This window comes from Apteryx rowi, unplaced genomic scaffold (assembly GCF_003343035.1).
Source record: "Apteryx rowi isolate R43461 unplaced genomic scaffold, aptRow1 scaffold_85, whole genome shotgun sequence".
Classification (NCBI taxonomy): domain Eukaryota; kingdom Metazoa; phylum Chordata; class Aves; order Apterygiformes; family Apterygidae; genus Apteryx; species Apteryx rowi.
In genome coordinates, this window is record NW_020451149.1 from 1,394,942 (window position 1) to 1,401,275 (window position 6,334).

Here is a 6,334-nt window from a genome sequence, read left to right on the forward strand (position 1 = left end):
CCTAGACACCTCCCCCTCCCCCCAGAGGCCCCCTCGATGTCCCCCACTCCTCTCAAACACACCCCCTCTCCATCGGATACCTTCCCTTCCCCCAAAGGCCCCTTCTCTCCCTCGACACCCTGCCATCTCTTCAAATGTATCCTCCCCTACCCCCAAAGACATCCTTCTCCCCTTAAACATCCCCCTCAGACACCCCCCAAGGCCCCCAAACACCCCCTCTGGGACATCCACCTCTGCACCCCGCAGCCACCGCCCACAGCCCAGGCACCCACAGTCCCCCAGGTGCCCCGGCTCCCCCCCAGCACCTCCAAAGGGAGTCGGGGCCATGAGCAGGGCACCGAAGGGAGAGCGGGACTCAGCCCCCAGCCAGCCTCTGTCTCCAGGTAAACCGCGGCACCACTCTGGACCACAGTGTCCCGGCTGTCATCCAGGGACGCTTCATGGGCACTACTATAACATGAATGAGTGCGACAGCCTTGGGCGCTCCTGGCAGCAGGATCCTTTCACCATCTTCCCCTGCCTCGTAGCCTGTCACGGGGCTTCTCACAAGCAAGGGGTCCCAGTGCCTCAGACTCCTGTTTGTGCGGCCTGTTACTGTATGTTGATTTAGGTGCATCACAGAAACGATGCTGCTTCTGCCCATGCGAAGCCTCAGTGCAGGCCCTTGGCAGGGCAGCCCCTCAGTTTTGTGTGGAGATATGTCCCCGGCTGTGACAGCCACTGCTGGGCACAGTGTGAAAAGAGCCCCGTGGCCACTTACTAAGTGTCATAGGAGAGCCATGAAAAATGCCTGAGCAATAGTGTGGACTCCCATATTCCTCTTCCACCCCAGACTGCTTCCCTGACAGCCTGTGGAGCAAGTCTGCAAGATAAAGAAGCAGAACGCTTCGCACTGCTTCAGCATTTCATGCAAGGGACTCAAAACCCATTACCCCTTCCAAGTTTCCTTATGAAACCTTTCTAGGTGTGCCACAAAGGGGTTCAGCTACCTAATCCACAGATAACCAACACAGTCACAAAAAGAATAGAGGTATCTTATCTTCTGCATTTCTGCCCTCTTCACGTAGTTAGTCCTATCTTCTTTTTAAATAAATACATAAAAATGACTTTCAATATTTCAGAAGTATATAATGTTTGATTTGCAAGCACTCTTTAACAAAGTTGGCAGGCAGTTAAGGAAGGACACACCTCTAAATAAAGATAGGGCCACTTGCAAGCTACTGAAGTTAAATCAATCAAGTCCTGCCTTCAAACCCTTGGCAAGTTTTCAACATTGCCTTTACCCAACCTCTGCCCTGAACCTCCTCACCACGCGAGGAGTGTAGGTTAAAAACTGTACATCCTCTCGTGTGGAAATTTCATATACATAATAGTCAAAGAGTATAGTTTCAGCATAAGAAGTTTCAGAATAAGTTCAACCACCTCTTTGCTGGCAATGATAATCTGAACACACAGTGTGAAACACAGTGTGTTCTTCTTAGACAAGAGGGCCATTCCCTTAAGTTCAAACGGAGGGTGCACAGCACATTTCAAAAGATGTCCAACAACCCTTTAAACACTAGGCGACAGCTGCAGGCTGTATTTTTGGGTTCTGGGGACTATGCTCTGGGAATTCTTACCTTCCACTTCCAGATCAGGAATGATGGTCGTAATTTTTTTGTCTCAGATGTTTGAGGGGAAAAAAAGATAGACAGCAGCATCCAGAAGGCTCTAAAATAAAGCATTATGTTCATATCAAACAGGGATCAAAACTTAGCTCTACTTAGCTACCTCCAAGGGCCACTTCTCAACAGCAGAAGTTACGATCCGAGGGTGTAATTTCATGTGAAAATCTACCTCCGTTTAGGTAAGATCCAGCTGGATTTAGGAGAGGAGAAAGGGCAGATGGCACGGTATTCCCAATGTTCCCTCCTGGGCTAAGAGGACTGCACATGCATGTAACCTCACAAAGCCGAGACTGTGCCAGGTACACCATAGGAAAACCCAGTGACTTTCAAGTTTGTTACCTGGCAAATTTAGTATGTTGAAACATGCTAGGATTCCACACAGAGTTAAGTTTCTGTATGGCAAGTGTGGGGTTTCTCTGAAGTATAATACCTTACATTACAACAATGAAGGCCTCTGCTTTTCTCATGCTTTTAAATGCTGAAACTGCATTTTCTGGGTTCTGGTTCTGTCCTCCAGAGTAAGTCATAATGTCAGGTCGGTGTGATTCTAAGTAAACAAAAATTATACTAGTGTTTTTAAGGCACTTTTAAAATCAAGTGCCTTAATCAAGTAAATGCATTTCATGACGTTTGCAATTTTCTCCTTGGTCGTATTAGTAAAGGCAGACATGAAATGGGTCTTGGTGTACTTTCTAGCACCCTGCGTTTACAGGCTGTCAGACTAAGTTGGCGACATAAATCAAGTTCCAAAAATATTACTAATCTTTCTGGTGTATTCGTGTTTGGACCTGAATAACCTCCGTTCTCTGTTCCCACCCATACGCTTCCTTCTACCCACAGAATGTTTTATTTTAGTGGCAAGTTAGAATTAAATGTCTGTTACTGCAGCAGTCAGTAGTCAGTAGGAAATACTTTGCCTGGGTTGCTGTCAGGAGAAATGATTACATAATGTGTAGATTTTATGCCTCACATTACTATTGCTCTATTCACGATGGCTAAGGGTCACATGAAATGCTTACTTGAGACACTGGGGATATAAGGGACTGGCAGCATGCTGCAGTATTACGTAAGAGCAGAACTGCTCGGTTGCTCCAGTAAAGGCATATTAGATGTACCAAAGGCCTCACAACTGTCATTTTGGTTTATCCATTATACCATATAGCATAAAGAATTACTTTGAAAGGGCCCTAAAGCTGAAAGCTGACAAAACGCTTTTGCTTCTGAGGGGAAGTTTCCAGCTTTTGCAACAAAGATTGTAACACAGCTCAGTAAACACAGAAGATTCAAGCTGAAAAAAGTTCAGAAATGAAGATCAAAATATTGATTACGTATTGAGATATATAAAAAGGGGATTAAAACTTTGTTTAGAAATGTAAATAATATAGTATGTAAATACTAAGGTCTATAAATATTCTCCCCACATTCTACATAAAACTTACAGTACGCATCAATTCTTTTATTGGATACTTGTGCGTTAAGGTAAGGGATTTGATTTGCCAACAAAGAATACCTGGAGGACTAACGATATAATAGTAGCGTAACATTTAAGTATAAATATCAGATAAAATCTATAGTACATACCTGGAGAGTAATTCTTCTGAACAAAAATGCAATGCATGAAAAAATTACAGAAAATCCAAGGTATTATATGGTGGTCCTGAGAACCACCTTAATCCTGAAGCTGGGATAGTAGAGCTCATCAGCTTTGTTATTGCTGGATTGTAGAAAGACTAACAAACACAGCCTACTGTTGCCTTCAACAATGTTTCAGTACTCAGCTACGTGTCATTCCTGCAGCAGCGTGCTTACGCATTAATAATAAACATCTCAGAAATAAATTAATTGGAAGACATGCTACAGAAGTCTCCACAGTGTTTGTGGCATGGGCACCCCCAGCAGGGGTTTCATTCTACTTCAACTTCTCCAGGCAATTTTTTTTTTTTTTCTGTTTTCTGGAGTCGGAGGCTCACTCAGCCTAAGCATGTTACCTGCTGCTGAATGCTGAGAGGGTTGTAGATGAACAATTGTATGATGGGGTCCACTCTCACAGAAAGCGATGGAAGCCCCCCTCCTTAAGTAACTTAAAGTTAAATGAATAATTTCACAATACACCATGACAGAATATTAAGTCTCAATTTTGCTTGACAATAGATTGCACAGTGATAAATAATGTACCCCAACAGAAATTAAGCCTTTTTTTTTTAGTATCAGGCTGGAGGAGGCTTTTCTTTTTTCTCCGCTTAAGCAAAAGACAAGCTGATACAAATTATTTTTAACAGTAGCCTGTTTAACACTGGGTATTGAAAAAGGCATCGTCCAAGTAAATAAATTAACTTCTTGGTTAACAGCTGTGTGGAGGGGGACTTTCTAGAGTCCTTGTATTTTTACTTAGTGTAACACATTTCCTCTCATAGGTAGGTTTCATTAAACATCAGCTTTGAAAAATAAATACATGCGAATTCTATTGTCCTATGATGAACTTTTTTCTGATCCCATGCAGATGCTTTGCTCCTCCCACGCTTGCCGAGGAAGCCCGGAGATTCCTGTAAAACTTCGATGTCAACAGATGCCCAACAAAATGGTGCCCTCTAAAGGTAATTTGCACACACTGAGAAGCCATGAGACAAATAGCAATGTGATATTTCTCACAGTACTTGGGAAACAGATATATTAAAGGCAAAATGGGTGGACGATGTGTATCTGTGTTTAAGAGAATCCTCCTTGCACCCTGCTTGGTTCAGAAACCTTCAAGAACAATTAATCTGCATGAAAAGAGAATGCACATAACACTCCCATGGTCAGTAAGATTCAGTGATTGTGTTATTCAGTGAATACTCTTATAGTACGAAAGCTAATCTAGATCAAAGATCAAGTGTTCAAGGGGAATTACTATAACTACCTTAATTTTTTGCACCTAGAAAATGTACCTGCAAGAAAAACTTGACATTTCAACTATGAAAAACTTGAACATGTACCACTTGATATATGTACCTTTAGCTCTGAGTTCAACATTCCTTTGAAAATGCGTATAGAGATTTATTTTGAAAAGTCAAAAGAAATTGAGAGATAATGTTGTCAAGAGATGATGTTTTAATTAGCAAGGCAATAGTCTGTTGTATAAAAATTTGTTACATGAAATCGTTTATAAAAGCCAAAGCATTAACGAGATGACTTAAAATAGATTGTTTACCTAAGAAACATTCGAGACTTCTGGTAAATTAATGGGTTGGCAGCACTACAAGCTGAAAGACTTGTAGTGGAAAATGGCAGAGAACACCTTCTGTTGAAATCCTCAAGACATGTTTTGACTGATACCCAGTAATGGCACACAACTGTCACCCTTCTCTGGTGATCTCAAGACTGGAACAACAGGAGCAGAATAAAAGAGGACAGTCTTCACTGTCGTGGCTGTCTCCACCTCGAAGGCCAGGGTCCGCAGCGCCAGGAAGGCATGCCATGTCCTCATCCCGAAAGACCATCTGCTCAGATACCTGCCTCGATACCCTGGATCTGAGCCACTGAACTCTGCAGCCTCCTTCGACTTCCTGCACTGCTCTTCCAGCTTATCTTGCCTCTTCTTGCTCTTTTTCCTTCATCGTAAATTTTTTTCTTCCCCCTTCAGCATGCTGTTGCCTTCTCCGAGCATGAGCTTACAAGCAGAAAGGCCAGCTAATACCACTGCCTGTCCCAGCCTCACAGCAGGAGCGGTTTGCCAGCGCTCACCAAGCCGGGCCTGCGTCAGCTTAGCAAGGAGACTGCAAGCACCAAGTCAGCACCAGAGACAGAAGCCGACGCTTGCTGGTTTCCCCCTTATCCTTCTCACGTAGATGTATAACAGCAGAACGGTGTTTCCAGACCATCTGAAGGTTTTGTGTCTATTGCAAGCAGGTTAAGGCAGTACTGCTCTAATGTACAAAACTGTCAGGCTGGGATGTGAGCGAGGGGAAGAAAATCAGCTCTCCTAAGAAAATCTGCAGTCCACAGGGAAAGAGTATAGAGAGTCCTGTCAAACTGCAGTCTTACTTAACAGCTCACATTGCAAATATGCTGGGTTTTCCTTCCTTTTCTGTGTCTTTGATATAAAAAAAAAAGTAAAAATTTGCGTGGTGATACAAGTACTGACTGTGCATAAGCCATTAAGAACTTGTCATGAATCCCTGAGCCATACATCTCTGTTTAATATAATGCCCGTTAAGAAGGATTTCGTTTATAACTCATTTCTTACAGAGCCTGAGCCGCCCTCTCCTCCACAGCATAGGCTGCGTGCACCTTACTGCTGGGAGACAGCCCGTCTGCTTCTCCCGCTGCCGTCGCCCCACGGCTGGGGCCTCCTTCCTCCTTCTCCTCCCGCAGCGCCACAGCTCCCGCGTCCCGCGAGGAACGTGGCCTAGGAAGCAGGAGTGAGTAGCCGCGACTTCGGCCGGCGGGGCGGGGAGAGGGCGTCCCGCGAGCCCCCGGGCTGCTGACAGCGTGCGGGGCCTGCAGGGGCCCGAGCAGTCGCCCCCCGGGCGGCGGCCCGGGGCTTCGCACAGGGCAGCAGCACCGGGGGCGGACGAGGCCTCTGCGGGGCGGCTGAGAGCGCCACGGCTGAGCCAGGCTCGGCCCCCCCAGCCCCTCTTGCAGGCGAGGCGAGGGGAGGGCAGGGCCTGCCCCGGCCCCTCTCCCTC

At 45.4% G+C, this 6,334-nt stretch overlaps 2 long non-coding RNA genes across 2 annotated transcripts; one reads left to right on the forward strand and one right to left on the reverse strand.

The window, feature by feature from the left end:
• The first annotated feature begins 186 nt into the window (after positions 1 to 186).
• LOC112977580 lies at positions 187 to 4,677 on the forward strand. Its single transcript, XR_003257556.1, has 3 exons — positions 187 to 383; positions 4,168 to 4,261; positions 4,586 to 4,677. It is a non-coding gene; the product is annotated as an uncharacterized LOC112977580 (long non-coding RNA).
• A 57-nt stretch (positions 4,678 to 4,734) lies between these two features.
• On the reverse strand, positions 4,735 to 6,328 carry LOC112977581. The gene is made up of 2 exons (XR_003257557.1): positions 5,893 to 6,328; positions 4,735 to 5,739 (listed from the first exon to the last, which is right to left on the reverse strand). It is a non-coding gene; the product is annotated as an uncharacterized LOC112977581 (long non-coding RNA).
• Between the last annotated feature and the right edge of the window lie 6 nt (positions 6,329 to 6,334).